Genomic DNA, 16,841 nt, shown 5'->3' on the forward strand with positions numbered 1-16,841 from the left:
CTCCAACGACCCATAATTCTCAGGCTTCCAAGTAGAAATGTATGTACAAGTCCTGGCTACACCCTTAAATAAGGGCCACCTGATTCACATCTGTTTCTTTACAGAATGATTGACCTCAGTAATTCATCTCCATTCACACTGATATTATTGTGAACACACCGACTTTCAATTCATTATTCTAACACAGAGACTCAGAAACCTGCAGATCATGAATGCGGAGTCTGGTGGTTTTCTTAGAATCTACTGCATCAACTGGTAAATTGTGTGACAGGTGGTGATATAATTTATAGCAAAAATGGTCATTAATCTGGTTAGTTATTTTGGACGAATAGTATTTTGAACACTACTGTAGTTGGTAACTTCCTGCCAGTTCTGTCTGCTGCCAGTTCAGGAGAAGGAGGCGCACACCGCTGGGTAGAGGACGAGGTGCAAGCTGGACCGGGATATAGTAGAAGGAAAGTCAAACAGCTGCACTCTCAATTCCTGTTGCTAGTGAATCATTAAATACTTAGAACATTTGACACCACACAAATTGATCTGATGCATAAGGTACAAAATCAAATAGCGTCCGTGACGTTTCTACCCTTTGGAGGGACTTTCTCAAACGACGCTGGAAAGTAAGTGAACATACATCAGTAATGTGGTATAGACAGTGTGACATATTCAAAACAGTGAAACATGTTCAATAAACTAAAATATAAATAAAAGATAAAAGACAATAAATATCAATGTAGACTTTGATAAAGTAATATATTGACAGTTTTAAGTAAGCATAGATAGTAGATTACTGGAGAGATTGGTGTTGTGAATTCTGTTGTCGAGCTCCCTCCTGTGGTCGTGAATGGTACTTCGGCGAGTTCCGTCTATGGGCTCCCTCTGGTGGCTATGAGTGAAGCTGCTGCTTCTGAGGTTCCTTACACAGGTGACGTGGTTTATCCTTTGGTTGGCTGCTCTATTTAAATCCTCTCAGATCGTTACTCCATGCCAGCTGTCAATGTTTTTGCATTGCTTTAGTTCGCTCCTGGATCTCTCTGGTGACCTTCCTTCTCCTGCAGAAGCTAAGTTCCTGATAGTCATTATTTGTTCACTGTTTTCTTGTCCAGCTGTTTATCATGATTTTGTCTTGCTAGCTGGAAGCTCTGGGATGCAGAGTGGTCCCTCCGCACCGTGAGTCGGTGCGGAGGTCCTTTTTGCACACTCTGCGTGGTCTTTTGTAGGTTTTTGTGCTGATCGCAAAGTTACCTTTCCTATCCTCTGTCTATTTAGTAAGTCTGGCCTCTCTTTGCTGAAACCTGTTTCATTTCTACGTTTGTGACTTTCATCTTTACTCACAGTCAATATATGTGGGGGGCTTCCTTTACCTTTGGGGAATTTCTCTGAGGCAAGGTAGGCTTTATTTTCTCTCTCTAGGGCTAGATAGTTCTTAGGCTGTGACGAGGCGCCTAGGTCTGGTCAGGAGCGCTCCACGGCTATTTCTAGTGTGTGATAGGATTAGGGCTTGCGGTCAGCAGAGCTCCCACATCCCAGAGCTCGTCCTGTATGAGGTTTAACTATCAGGTCATTCCGGGTGCTCCTAACCACCAGGTCATAACAGATTAGCTGGAGAAGATGGGGTGGCGAGAAGGAGAAAAGGAGCTTGCGGAAAAAGAAAAAAGGAAGGAGCAATGATGTAATACTGACCTAGCTGTAGATTCAATATGGCCCATAAGTAAATGGTGTGCAAATTGGGTGCTGAAATAGTAAAGGAAATATATTAGAAAAACATGGGTAAAGGTAACAGCAAGGAACTAGACGGTAATTGTGCAACATTGCTGGTGAATGGCACAAAAAGCAATCAAGCTCCCTGCTCTGCTGGTAAATGAGGGCATGAGCTAAAAGGAACAACTGTCCACTCACCAATGGGATAGGAGATGGTGTCCTGGAGCGCATATCGCAGCGCCATTGTGGTGGTGTGGAGACATTGGTGGTGGTGGGTGTATAAATAGGAACATAGCGGTGGAGTTCCAGTGTATAGAACCGGAAGTAGCCGCTGTATGAGAGAGAGGCTTGGAGTAGCTGCGCATGCGCAGTGAGACCAGGCGCTTCTGAAAAGGAGGCTTGGAATGATTAGAATAGCGCGCTTGCGCTGTAGTGTGTGTAGGAGTCCTGGAATGCCAGCAATTGCGTGATGGGACTGAGTATGGAACAAGTAAAAAGAGAAAAAAAGAAAGAAAGAAAGAAAGAAAGATAGAAAGAAAGAAAGAAAGAGCACTTGTATAGTAAGGAACAAATAGCAGAGCAAAGCCCCCGGAATTTAATGTAGTGAAATGTATCCCCAAAGGGCATATTTGGGAACAAAAAATCAACGATTTATTTAATAATGAATGGAACTCTGGAAAAATGAAACTAAAATAATGTATGCCAAAGGAAATAAGAATAAACAAAATGAAATAAAAATTAAAAAATAAATATAAAAATAGAGATGGAAAACAATGTAAATGATGATCATAGAGTCATAGAATGGTAGAGTTGGAAGTGACCTCCGGGGTCATCTGGTCCAACCCGCTGCTCAACGCAGGATTCACTAAATCACCCCAGACAGATGTCTGTCCAGCCTCTGAAGACTTCCATGGAAGGAGAACTCACCACCTCTCGTGGCCACTTGTTCCACTCATTGATCACCCTCACTGTCAATAAGTTTTTTCTAATATCTAATCTCTGTCTCCTCCCATTCAGTTTCATCCCATTACTTCTAGTCATTCCTTGTGCAAATGAGAATAAAGATGATCCTTCTACAATGTGACAGCCCTTGAGATATTTGGAGACAGCTATTAAGTCTCCTCTCAGTCTTCTTTTTTGCAGCTAAACATTTCCAAATCCTGTAACTGTTCCCCATAGGACATGGTTTGCAGACCAGTCACCATTCTGGTCGCTCTTCTCTGAACTTGCTCCAGTTTGCTGAGGTCTTTTTTTAAAATGTGGTGCCCAGAACTGGACACAGTATTCCAGATGAGGTCTGACCAAAGAGGAGTAGAGGGCAATAATGACTTCACGTGATCTAGACTGTATGCTTCTGTTAATACACCCCAGAATTGCATTTGCCTTTTTTGCTGCTGCATCACACTGTTGACTCATGTTCAGTCTGTGATCTATTAGTATACCCAAGTCTTTTTCACATGTGCTGTTGCTTAGCCCTATAATAAACTATAGATAATATAATAAAAATGACATGGGAAAAATAGTGAATAAAAAAAATAAAAATAATTTCCAACATCATTTTTACTACATTATCTATAGTTTATCATCATTTACATGGTTTTCAATTATTTTCCATCTCTATTTTTATATTTATTTTTTCATTTTGTTTATTCTTATTTTTTTACTTTATTATTCATTATTAATTCTTTGTTCATCAGTTAATATCCATTTCCTTTGGCATACGTTATTTTATTTTCATTTTTCCAGAGTTCCATTCATTATTAAATAAATAATTGATTTTAATTTTTCCTCCTCCCCTAAAAAAACACCCCACCACCTCTTATTCACAGATATGCCCTTTGGGGATACATTTCACTACATTAAATTCTGGGTGCTTTGCTCTGCTATTCGTTCCTTACGACAGTGCCTTGCGAAAGTATTCGGCTCCCTGGAACTTTTCAACCTTTTCCCACACATCATGCTTCAAACATAAAGATACCAAATGTACATTTTTGGTGAAGAATCAACAACACGTGGAACACAATTGTGAAGTTGAATGAAATTTATTGGTTATTTTACATTTTTGTGGAAATTCACAAACAGAAAAGTGGGGCGTGCAATATTATCCGGCTCCTTTACTTTCAGTGCAGCAAACTCCCTCCAGAAGTTCATGGTGGATCTCTGAATGATCCAATGTCGTCCTAAATGCCTAATGATGATAAATATAATCCACCTGTGTGTAATAAAGTCTCTGTATAAATGCACCTGCTCTGTGATAGTCTCAGGGTTGTGTGTGAAGCACAGAGAGCATCATGAAGACCAAGGAACACAACAGGCAGGTCGGTGATACTGTTGTGGAGAAGTTTAAAGCCGGATTTAGATACAAAATGATTCCAAAACTTTAAACATCCCAAGGAGCACTGTGCAAGCGATCATACTGAAATGGACGGCGTATCATACCACTGCAAATCTACCAAGACCCGGCCGTCCCTCTAAACTTTCATCTCAAACAAGGAGAAGACTGATCAGAGATGCAGCCAAGAGGCCCATGATCACTGTGGATGAACTGCAGAGATCTACAGCTGAGGTGGGACAGTCTGTCCATAGGACAACAATCAGTCATACACTGCACAAATCTGGCCTTTATGGAAGAGTGGCAAGAAGAAAACCATTTCTCAAAGATATCCATAAAAAGTGTTGTTTAACCCCTTCATGACCTTGGGATTTTTCGTTTTTCCGTGTTCGTTTTTCACTCCCCTCCTTCCCAGAGCCATAACTTTTTTATTTTTCCGTGAATTTGGCCATGTGAGGGCTTATTTTTTGCGGGACGAGTTGTACTTTTGAACGACATCATTGGTTTTAGCATGTCGTGTACTAGAAAACGGGAAAAAAATTTCAAGTGCGGTGAAATTGCAAAAAAAAGTGCAGTCCCACACTTGTTTTTTGTGTGGCTTTTTTGCTAGGTTCACTAAATGCTAAAACTGACCTGCCATTATGATTCTCCAGGTCAGTACGAGTTCATAGACACCAAACATGACTAGGTTATTTTTTATCTAAGTGGTGAAAAAAAATTTCAAACTTTTCTAAAAAAAATGAAATAAAAATTGCGCCATTTTCCGATACTCGTAGCGTCTCCATTTTTCGTGATCTGGGGTCGGTTGAGGGCTTATTTTTTGCGTGCCGAGATGACGTTTTTAATGATAGCATTTTGGTGCAGATACGTTCTTTTGATCGCCCGTTATTGCATTTTAATGCAATGTCGTGGCGACCTAAAAAACGTAATTCTGGCGTTTCGAATTTTTTTCTCGCTACGCCGTTTAGCGATCAGGTTAATGCTTTTTTTAATTGATAGATCGGGCGATTCTGAACGCGGCGATACCAAATATGTGTAGATTTGATTTTTTTTATTATTGATTTATTTTGATTGGGGCGAAAGGGGGGTGATTTAAACTTTTATATTTTTTTTATTTTTATCATATTTTTTTTCAACTTTTTTTTTTTACATTTGCCATGCTTCAATAGCCTCCATGGGAGGCTAGAAGCAGGCACAACGCGATCGGCTCTGCTACATAGCAGCGATCTGCTGATCGCTGCTATGTAGCAGAAATGGAGGTGTGCTGTGAGCGCCGACCACAAGGTGGCGCTCACAGCCACCGGCGATCAGTAACCATAGAGGTCTCAAGGACCTCTATGGTTACAATGGAGACGCATCGCCGACCCCCGATCATGTGACGGGGGTCGGCGATGACGTCATTTCCGGCCGCCCGGCCGGATGCGGTAGTTAAATGCCGCTGTCTGCGATTGACAGCGGCATTTAACTAGTTAATAGGTGCGGGCAGATCGCGATTCTGCCCGCACCTATTAACTAGTTAAATGCCGCTGTCAATCGCATGTCGAAACAGCTGACATGTCCCGGCTTTGATGCGGGCTCACCGCGGAGCCCTGCATCAAAGCAGGGGATCTGACCTCGGACGTACTATCCCGTCCGAGGTCAGATAGGGGTTAAAGTTTGCAAAAAGCCACCTGGGAGACACCAAACACGTGGAAGAAGGTGCTCTGGTCAGATGAAACCAAAATCGAACTTTTTGGCAACAATGCCAAATGATATGTTTGGCGTTAAGGCAACACAGCTCATCACCCTGAACACACCATCCCCACTGTCAAACATGGTGGTGGCAGCATCGTGGTTTGGGCCTGCTTTTCTTCAGCAGGGACAGGGAAGATGGTTGAAATTGATGGGAAGATGGATGAAGCCAAATACAGGACCATTCTTGAAGAAAACCTGTTGGAGTCTGGCAAAGACCTGGGACTGGGACGGAGATTTGTCTTCCAAAAAGACAATGATCAGAAAAAAAAAGCAAAATCTACAATGGAATGATTCACAAATAAACGTATCCAGGTGTTAGAATGGCCAAGTCAGAGTCCAGACCTCAATCTGGAGCCCCCCCAGACACAGGGCCACGCGTTTCGGTACTGGGCCTCTCGGGTTCAGTTCTGAGGCGGTCACGGTGGCTAGACCCGGTCCGCGACCCTGCTAAGGGGCATCCAATGAAAGTAGTATTGCAGTCTGTCAGGGGTTCGTGACGCCACCTGTGGTGTTCGGTCAGGGTGACCGACGCTGCTGTGGGGTCCGCTGGGGTGATGGAATGGCAGCTGGATGGTATACCTTCCCACAGGTGAAGTACAGGTCCTTCTCAAAAAATTAGCATATAGTGTTAAATTTCATTATTTACCATAATGTAATGATTACAATTAAACTTTCATATATTATAGATTCATTATCCACCAACTGAAATTTGTCAGGTCTTTTATTGTTTTAATACTGATGATTTTGGCATACAACTCCTGATAACCCAAAAAACCTGTCTCAATAAATTAGCATATCAAGAAAAGGTTCTCTAGACGACCTATTACCCTAATCTTCTGAATCAACTAATTAACTCTGAACACATGCAAAAGATACCTGAGGCTTTTATAAACTCCCTGCCTGGTTCATTACTCAAAACCCCCATCATGGGTAAGACTAGCGACCTGACAGATGTCAAGAAGGCCATCATTGACACCCTCAAGCAAGAGGGTAAGACCCAGAAAGAAATTTCTCAACAAATAGGCTGTTCCCAGAGTGCTGTATCAAGGCACCTCAATGGTAAGTCTGTTGGAAGGAAACAATGTGGCAGAAAACGCTGTACAACGAGAAGAGGAGACCGGACCCTGAGGAAGATTGTGGAGAAGGACCGATTCCAGACCTTGGGGAACCTGAGGAAGCAGTGGACTGAGTCTGGTGTGGAAACATCCAGAGCCACCGTGCACAGGCGTGTGCAGGAAATGGGCTACAGGTGCCGCATTCCCCAGGTAAAGCCACTTTTGAACCATAAACAGCGGCAGAGGCGCCTGACCTGGGCTACAGAGAAGCAGCACTGGACTGATGCTAAGTGGTCCCAAGTACTTTTTTCTGATGAAAGCAAATTTTGCATGTCATTCGGAAATCAAGGTGCCAGAGTCTGGAGGAAGACTGGGGAGAAGGAAATGCCAAAATGCCTGAAGTCCAGTGTCAAGTACCCACAGTCAGTGATGGTGTGGGGTGCCATGTCAGCTGCTGGTGTTGGTCCACTGTGTTTCATCAAGGGCAGGGTCAATGCAGCTAGCTATCAGGAGATTTTGGAGCACTTCATGCTTCCATCGGCTGAAATGCTTTATGGAGATGAAGATTTCATTTTTCAGCACGACCTGGCACCTGCTCACAGTGCCAAAACCACTGGTAAATGGTTTACTGACCATGGTATTACTGTGCTCAATTGGCCTGCCAACTCTCCTGACCTGAACCCCATAGAGAATCTGTGGGATATTGTGAAGAGAAAGTTGAGAGACGCAAGACCCAACACTCTGGATGAGCTTAAGGCCGCTATTGAAGCATCCTGGGCCTCCATAACATCTCAGCAGTGTCACAGGCTGATTGCCTCCATGCCACGCCGCATTGAAGCAGTCATTTCTGCCAAAGGATTCCCGACCAAGTATTGAGTGCATAACTGAACATTATTATTTGTTGGTTTTTTTGTTTGTTATTAAAAAACACTTTTATTTGATTGGATGGGTGACATATGCTAATTTATTGAGACAGGTTTTTTGGGTTATCAGGAGTTGTATGCCAAAATCATCAGTATTAAAACAATAAAAGACCTGACAAATTTCAGTTGGTGGATAATGAATCTATAATATATGAAAGTTTAATTGTAATCATTACATTATGGTAAATAATGAAATTTAACACTATATGCTAATTTTTTGAGAAGGACCTGTATGTCCCCAGGGCTTCCCGGTTTGGTGGATGGTGATGGTGTGAGGCGCAGGCAATAACGAGGACACAAGGTTGCAGTCTCTTTACCTTTTTACTGAAGGCTTCAATACACTCAGTCCAGAGCACGTTCAACCGAGCTATCAGAGACCGGCCGGTCCGATGGGCACATCCAGAGTTTCCCTCGCAGATGGAAATCGTTGCCTACCAATAGCGCCTGTGTGTTATAGTCCTATCCTGCTGAGCATTCAGAATAGTCCTCACAACTGCTGTTCTCCTTCGTTCGTTCTCTACAGCTTTCTCTCTCTCTCTCTCGTCCTTTGGTTCCAGATGTTGCTGGTTTCTCGTCCCCCAGATATATTTTGGCTAGGACGCCACCCGTTTGACGGGAAGGCTTGGAGACGCCCCTCTCCCAATGTTGCCCCCTATGTCTTCGTAGGTGTAAAAGGTAGTCAGCCAACCTATAATCAACTGTCCAGCGGAATTTGAAGTAAGGCCTGAAGTCAGTTACTCCTACGGTGATCCGGCCACCGACTACGCGCCTCAGTAAGATGTTGCCTTCTTCTCTCGACACGACTCTTACTGGCTCTCCTTTGTGCTGATCTCGTTTACACTGTTCCACAATATTCTTCCCTTCTTGTCTCTCTCTTAGGATACCGCCGCAAGGTGTGCAGGTGCGGTTACGTTACGTTCTGTTCGCTAGGCACCTGCCAGGTTCCCACGCCTGACAGGGACCCCCCTGTGCCTTCTCCTGCAACACCCCCTGCCACGGGATGTTGCCTGGATCCAACCCAGTCAGCTTCTGACTAACTTCCTCCCCAGCCCCTAGTTTTACCAGTGTGAGGAGTGGCCCAATAAATAAAGCCTTTTCTCCCCCTAGTGGCCGGAGTGTGAAGTGTAATGTGTTCTAGTGATACCTGGTCAGGAGAACTCCTTAGTGCCATCAGACGTACCGCTGCTCCCCTTAGTGGCAGAGCGCTATACTGCAACGACCAGGTCTCTGGGGCGCTGCAAATCCAATCGAGAATCTGTGGGAAGATGTTGTGAATTCTGCTTTTGGGTTCCCTCCAGTGGTTGTAGGTGGTAATGCAGTTGTCCCTGAGTTGCAGTCCTGGTCAGGTGTTTCTGCTGATTGCAGTTCTGACTGGGGTATTTAGGTGTGCAGGATTCATTAGTCCTTGCCAGTTGTCCATGGTTCTGGGAGGTTTTGGATCTTTGTCTGGTTCCTCCTGCCTTGCTGCCAATTCAGCAAAGATAAGGGTCTGGTTTTTGTTTCTGTGGCACACATGCTGTGTGCTTAATAATTCAGTGCTATTCATTTGTTTTCTCTTGTCCAGCTTAGACTGTGTCAGTATTTTCTCAGTCTTGTTGGATTCACTGGAGTTGCAGATATACGCTCCACATCTTTAGTTAGATGGTGGAATTTTTTGTATTTTCTGCTGTGGATATTTTTGGAAGGGTTTTAATACTGACCGCTTAGTATTCTGTCCTATCCTTTCCTATTTTAGCTAGAGTGGCCTCTTTTGCTAAATCCTGTTTCCTGCCTGCGTGTGTCTTTTCCTCTACTGCTCACAGTCAATGTTTGTGGGGGGCTGCCTATCCTTTGGGGTTCTGCTCTGAGGCAAGGTAGAATTCCTATTTCCATCTATAGGGGTATTTAGTCCTCCGGCTGTGTCGAGGTGTCTAGGATTTGTTAGGCACACCCCACGGCTACTTCTAGTTGCGGTGTTAAGTTCAGGATTTGCGGTCAGTACAGTTTCCACCAACTCCAGAGAAAGTTCCATGCGGCTCCAAGGTCACCGGATCATAACAGAAAGAGCTGAAAACTGCTGTTCACAAACGATCTCCATCAAACCTCACTGAGCTCCAGCTGTTTGCCAAGGAAGGACGGGCGAGAATTTCAGTCTCTCCATGTACAAACCTGATAGAGACATACCCCAAGCGATTTGTAATCGCAGCAAAAGGTGGCGCAACAAAGTATTAAGTCAAAGGGGCCGAATAATATTGCACGCATCACTTTTAGGTTTTTGAATTTCCACAAAAATTTAAAATAACCAATAAATTTCGTTCAACTTCACAATTGTGTTCCACTTGTTGTTGATTCTTCACCCAAAATTTACATTTGGTATCTTTATGTTTGAAGCATGATATGTGGGAAAAGGTTGAAAAGTTCCATGGGGCAGAATACTTTCGCAAGGCACTGTATACAAGCGCTCTTTCTTTCTTTTTTCTCCTTTTACTTGTTTCATACTCAGTCCCATCACGCAAGCGCTGGCATTCCAAGCCTCCTACACACACTACAGCGCAAGCGCGCTATTCTAATCATTCCAAGCCTCCATTTCAGTAGCGCTTGGTCTCACTGCGCATGCGCAGCTACTCCAAGCCTCGCTCTCATACAGCGGCCACTTCCGGTTCTATACACTGGAACTCCACCGCAATGTTCCTATTTATGCACCCACCACCACCAATGTCTCCACACCACCACAATGGCGCTGCGATATGCGCTCCAGGACACCATCTCCTATCCCATTGGTGAATGGACAGATGCTCTTTTTAGCTCATGCCCTCATTTACCAGCAGAGCAGGGAGCTCAATTGCTTTTTGTGCCATTCACCAGCAATGTGGCACAATTACCTACTAGTTCCTTGCTTTTACCTTTACCCATGTTTTTCTAATATATTTCCCTTACTATTTCAGCTTACCTATAGCACCCAATTTGCACACCATTTACTTATGGGCCATATTGAATCTACAGCTAGGTCAGTATTACATCATTGCTCCTTCCTTTTTTTCCTATCCCGTAAGCTCCTTTTCTCCTTCTCCCCACCCCATTTCTCCAGCCAATCTCTCCAGTACACCCTGTTCCAAATTATTATGCAAATGACATTTTTCTCGGATTTTCCAAATGGTCGGTGCAAATGACAGTCAGTCTAATAAAAGTCATCACCCATTAGAGTATACATCAAATTTTATTGAAGAAACCTCCCAATGATAACAGTATAATCTCCAAAATGAATAAAACCCCCACAATGCACTGTTCCAAATTATTAGGCACAGTAGAATTTCTAAACATTTGATATAAAGAACTGAAAATGCTCATTTATGGAATTTGCAGCATTAGGAGGTCACATTCACTGAACAAAAAAGCTATTTAACCCCAAAACCTCCTAACCGGCCAAGTTACATGTTACCATAGGAGCCTTCTTTGCTGTCACCTTCACAATTCTTGCATCCATTGGACTTGTGAGTTTTCAGAGAGTTTCTGCTTGTATTTCTTCCCTCCCAGAGCTGCTGTTTTGATGTGAACGGCCTCCCACCCTCATAGATCTTGTGCTTGATGATTCTCCAAAGGTTTTCTATAGGGTTGAGGTCAGGGGAAGATGGCAGCCGCACCATGAGTTTATCTCCTTTTATGCCCATAGCAGCCAATGACTCAGAGGTTTCTTTGCAGCATGAGATGGGGCATTGTCAGCATGAAGATGATTTTGCTCCTGAAGGCACGTTTCTGTTTTTTATACCATGGAAGAAATTTGTCAGTCAGAAACTCTATATACTTTGCAGAGGTCATTTTCACACCTTCAGGAACCTTAAAGGGCCCACCAGCAGTTTCCCCATGATTCTGACCCAAAACATGACTCCTCCACCTCCTTGCTGACGTTGCAGCCTTGTTGGGACATGGTGGCCATCCACCAACCATCCACTACTCCATCCATCTGGACCATCCAGGCTTGCTCGACACTCATCAGTAAACAAGACTTTTTGGAATTTGGCCTTCATGTATGTCTGGATCCACTGCAGCCGTTTCTGCTTGTGAACACTGTTTAGGGGTGGCCGAATAGTAGGTTTATGCACCACAGCAAGCCTTTGAAGGATCATACACCTTGAGGTTCGAGGGACTCCAGAGGCTCCAGCAGCTTCAAATATGTTTGCTGCTTTGTAATGGTATTTTGGCAGCTGCTCTCTTAATCCGATGAATTTGTCTGACAGAAGCCTTCCTTATTATGCCTTTATCTGCATGAACTCTGTGCTCTGTTTCAGTGACAAATCTCTTCACAGTATGATGATCACTCTTAAGTTTTCGTGAAATATCTAATGTTTTCATACCTTGTCCAAGGCATTGCACTATTTAACGCTTTTCAGCATCAGAGAGATCCTTTTTATTTCCCGTATTGCTTGAAACCTGTGGCCTGCTTAATAATGTGGAACATCATTTTCAAGTAGTTTTCGTTTAATTAGAATCACCTGGAAAACTAATTACCACATGTGTTTAAGGTTGATTTCAGTGATCCACTGAGCCCTGAGACACAATACCATCCACGAGTTTATTTGAAAAACAAAACAATTAAATCTTTATGACACTTAAATTCAATCTACTATATAATTGTCTAAGGGTCACTTCCGTCTGTCTGTCCTTCTGTCTGTCTGTCACGGTTATTCATTCGCTGATTGGTCTCGCCAGCTGCCTGTCATGGCCCGCGACCAATCAGCGATGGGCACAGTCCGGAAGAAAATGGCCTCTCCTTACTCCCCGCAGTGAGTGTCCCTGGCGCTCCGCTCCATACTCCCCGCAGTCAGTGTCCCCAGCGCTCCGGTCCATACTCCCCGCAGGGTCCCCGGCGCTCCGGTCCATACTCCCCGCAGGGTCCCCGGCGCTCCGCTCCATGCTTCCCGCAGTCACTGTCCCCGGCGCCCGCTCCCTACTCCCCTCCGGTCACAGCTAACACAGGGTTAATGCTGGCGGTAACGGACCGCATTATGCCGCGGGTAACGCACTCAGTTATAGCCGCTATTAACTCTGTGTGTCCCCAACCTTTTACTATTGATGCTGCCTATGCGGCATCAATAGTAAAAACAGTAATGTTAAAAATAGTACAAAAACAAAAAACCTGCTATACTCACCCTCCGTTGTCCGCTCGCACCTGCCGCCTTCTTCCTTTCCCAGCGATGCATTGCAAAATTACCCAGAAGACCTAGCGGTCTCGCGAGACCGCTAAAGGTACCTTCACACATAACGATTTCGTTAACGATATCGTTGCAACATCACGCTTTTTGTGACGTAGCAACGATCCCGCTAACGATCTCGTTATGTGTGACAGCGACCAACGATCAGGCCCCTGCTGGGAGATAGTTGGTTGCTAGGGAATGATCAGGACCTTTTTTTGGTCGCTGATCACCCGCTGTCATCGCTGGATCGGCGTGTGTGACGCCGATCCAGCTATGTGTTCACAGGTAACCAGGGTAAATATCGGGTTACTAAGCGCAGGGCCGCACTTAGTAACCCGATATTTACCCTGGTTACCATTGTAAAAGTTAAAAAAAAAAAAAACAGTACATACTCACATTCTGATGTCTGTCACGTCCCCCGGCGTCAGCTTCCCTGCACTGACTGTCAGCGTCGGCCGTAAAGCAGAGCACAGCGGTGACGTCACCGCTGTGCTTTACGGCCGGCGCTCACTGTCAGTGCGGGAAGCTGACACCGGGGGACGTGACAGACATCGGAATGTGAGTATGTACTGTTTTTTGTTTTTTTTTAAACTTTTACAATGGTAACCAGGGTAAATATTGGGTTACTAAGCGCGGTCCTGCGCTTAGTAACCCGATATTTACCCTGGTTACCCGGGGACTTCGGCATCGTTGAAGACAGTTTCAATGATGCCGAAGTCTTTCCCCTGATCGTTGGTCGCTGGAGAGAGCTGTCTGTGTGACAACTACCCAGCGACCACACAACGACTTACCAACGATCACGGCCAGGTCGTATCGCTGGTCGTGATTGTTGGTAAGTCATTTAGTGTAACGGTACCTTAAGTCATCTAGGTAATTTCGCAATGCATCCTGGGAATGGAAGATGGCGGCAGCCGCGCGCCCATCGACACAGCGCCGTTGGATCCCAGGAGGCGGAGAGACGGGACGCTCAGGAGCAGCGACAAGAATGGTGAGTATGTTAAACTACAAGGGGGCCTCGGATCATTAGGTGAGTATGTTTATTTTTTATTTTTTAACCTGTGACATACGTGGCTGGGTAATATACTACGTGGATCTGTGCTGTATACTACGTCACTCGGCAATATCCTACGTGGCTGGGCAATATACTACATCACTGGTGTTGTGAGTTCTGTTTTTGGGCTCCCTCTGGTGGTTACTGATGGTACTGGGTGACTTGTGTTCTCTGCGGTCTCTGGTGTCCACCTGTTCCATCAGGTTATGGGTGTTTCCTATTTAACCTGGCTTTTTAGTCATTTCCTCGCCGGCTATCAATGTAATCAGCGTGTCTTTTTACCTTTGCTCCCTGCGTCTGTTATCTTCTGGACAAGCTAAGTTTTGATTTTCCTGTTCTACGTTTTGCTTACTTTTTGTCTTAGTCCAGCTTGCAGATATGTGATTCCTTGCTGCTGGTTGCTCTAGTGGGCTGAAATTACTCCTCATGTTCCATGAGTTGGCACATGAGTTCAAGTAATTTCAGGATGGTTTTTTGAAGGGTTTTTCGCTGACCGCGCAGTTCACTTTTGTATCCTCTGCTATCTAGCTTTAGCGGGCCTCATTTTTGCTGATTCTATTTTCATAACTACGTATGTGCTTTCCTCTCATTTCACCGTTATTACATGTGGGGGGCTGCTATTTCTGTGGGGTGTTTCTCTGGAGGCAAGAGAGGCCTGTGTTTCTTCTTATAGGGGAAGTTAATCCTTCGGCTGGCGCGAGACGTCTAGGAATCATCGTAGGCACGTTCCCCGGCTACTGCTAGTTGTGTGTTTAGGTTCAGGATCGCGGTCAGCTCAGGTTCCATCACCCTAGAGCTTGTTTTGTTTTTGTGCTTGTCCTTTTGTGATCCCCTGCCATTGGGATCATGACACACTGGGCAATATACTACGTGGCTATGTGCTGTATACTATGTCGCTGTGCAATATACTACGTCACTGGGCAATATACTACGTCACTGGGCAATATACTACGTGGTTGGGCAATATACTTTGTGGCTGGGCAATATAGTACGTGGCTGGGCAATATAGTACGTGGCTGGGCAATATACTACGTGACTGGGCAATATACTAAGTGAATGGGCAATATACTATGTGACTGTGCAATATAGTACATGGCTGGGCAATATACTATGTTGCTGGGCAATATACTACGTAGCTGGGCAATATACTACGTGGTTGGGCAATATACTATGTCGCTGGGCAATATACTACGTCGTTGGGCAATATACTACGTCGCTGGGCAATATACTACGAGGCTGGGCAATATACTACGTCACTGGGCAATATACTACGTGACTGGGCAATATACTACGTGGCTGGGCAATATACTACGAGGCTGGGCAATATACTACGTCACTGGGCAATATACTACGTCATTGGGCAATATACTAGGTGGTTGGGCAATATAGTACGTGGCTGGGCAATATACTACGTGACTGGGCAATATACTAAGTAAATGGGCAATATACTATGTGACTGTGCAATATAGTACGTGGCTGGGCAATATACTACGTGGCTGGGCAATATACTATAGCTGGGCAATATACTACGTGGTTGGGCAATATACTATGTGGCTGGGCAATATACTACGTCGCTGGGCAATATACTACGTCGCTGGGCAATGTACTACATGGCTGGGCAACATACTACGTGGCTGGGCAACATACTACGTGGCTGGGCAATATACTACGTGACTGGGCAATATACTACGTAACTGGGCAATATACTACGTGGCTGGGCAATATACTACGTGGCTGGGCAATATACTACGTGGCTGGGCAATATACTACGTGGCTGGGCAATATACTACGTAACTGGGCAATATACTACATGGCTGGGCAACATACTACGTGGCTGGGCAACATACTACGTGGCTGGGCAATATACTACGTGGCTGGGCAATATACTACGTGGCTGGGCAATATACTACGTCACTAGGCAATATACTACGTCGCTGAGCAATATATTACGTGGACATGCATATTCTAGAATACCCGATGCGTTAGAATCGGGCCACCATCTAGTTTGCATAATAATTTGGAACACGGTGTAATCTTCATTATGTATGTTTATTTAAAACTGTCAATATATATTACTGTACTTCAAAGTCCATATTGATGTTTATTGTCGTTTATCTATATTCAAGTTTATTGAACATATTACACTGTGTTGAATATGCCACACTGTCCATACTACATTACTGATGTATGTTCACTTACTTTCCAGCGTCGTTTGAGAAAGACCCTCCAAAGGGTAGAAACGTCACGTACGCTATTTGATTTTCTACCTTATGCATCAGATCAATTTATATGATGTCAAATGTTCTAACTATTAAATGATTCACTAGCAACACGAATTGAGAGTGCAGCTGTTCGACTTTCCTTCTATGCTGCGAGTTCAGAGCGGTCCCTGACCGCTGCTGCCGGCGATTCAGCTGCTCCACAGCAATAGAGCAGTTCTTCCATCTGCCCTGTCGATGGGGTGTTGCAGGCGACGTCATGGTGAATGACAGCTGGCTTCCACAGTCACGTCTGTCAACAAAGCAGAAGTGAAGCCATTGCTTTTTCTTATTCAAATTTGTATTGTTTTATAAATACACAACTAAAACAAACATATCAACAGGTCCAAACGAACACACCATATGCCATGGTAACTACTGAAATAGAGAATTGTTTGGTTACACGAAAACCAACAACCTCATACGGTATCAACATTAGGCCACTACTTTTTCAACGTGACATCAACAGAAGCCTTAGAATCGCCGCCAGGAGCGGTCTGTAACAGCTTCGTGCTGGGAGACATCAGCTGGTTGCCTGTTCTTAGGCCCATGGTAAAATAATGATCTAATCCTGGATAACCCCTTATACTCACTAGACTAATATAGGCCGCACCCACCG

Source organism: Ranitomeya imitator, chromosome 1, assembly GCF_032444005.1.
Source record: "Ranitomeya imitator isolate aRanImi1 chromosome 1, aRanImi1.pri, whole genome shotgun sequence".
In the NCBI taxonomy this organism is placed as follows: Eukaryota; Metazoa; Chordata; class Amphibia; order Anura; family Dendrobatidae; genus Ranitomeya; species Ranitomeya imitator.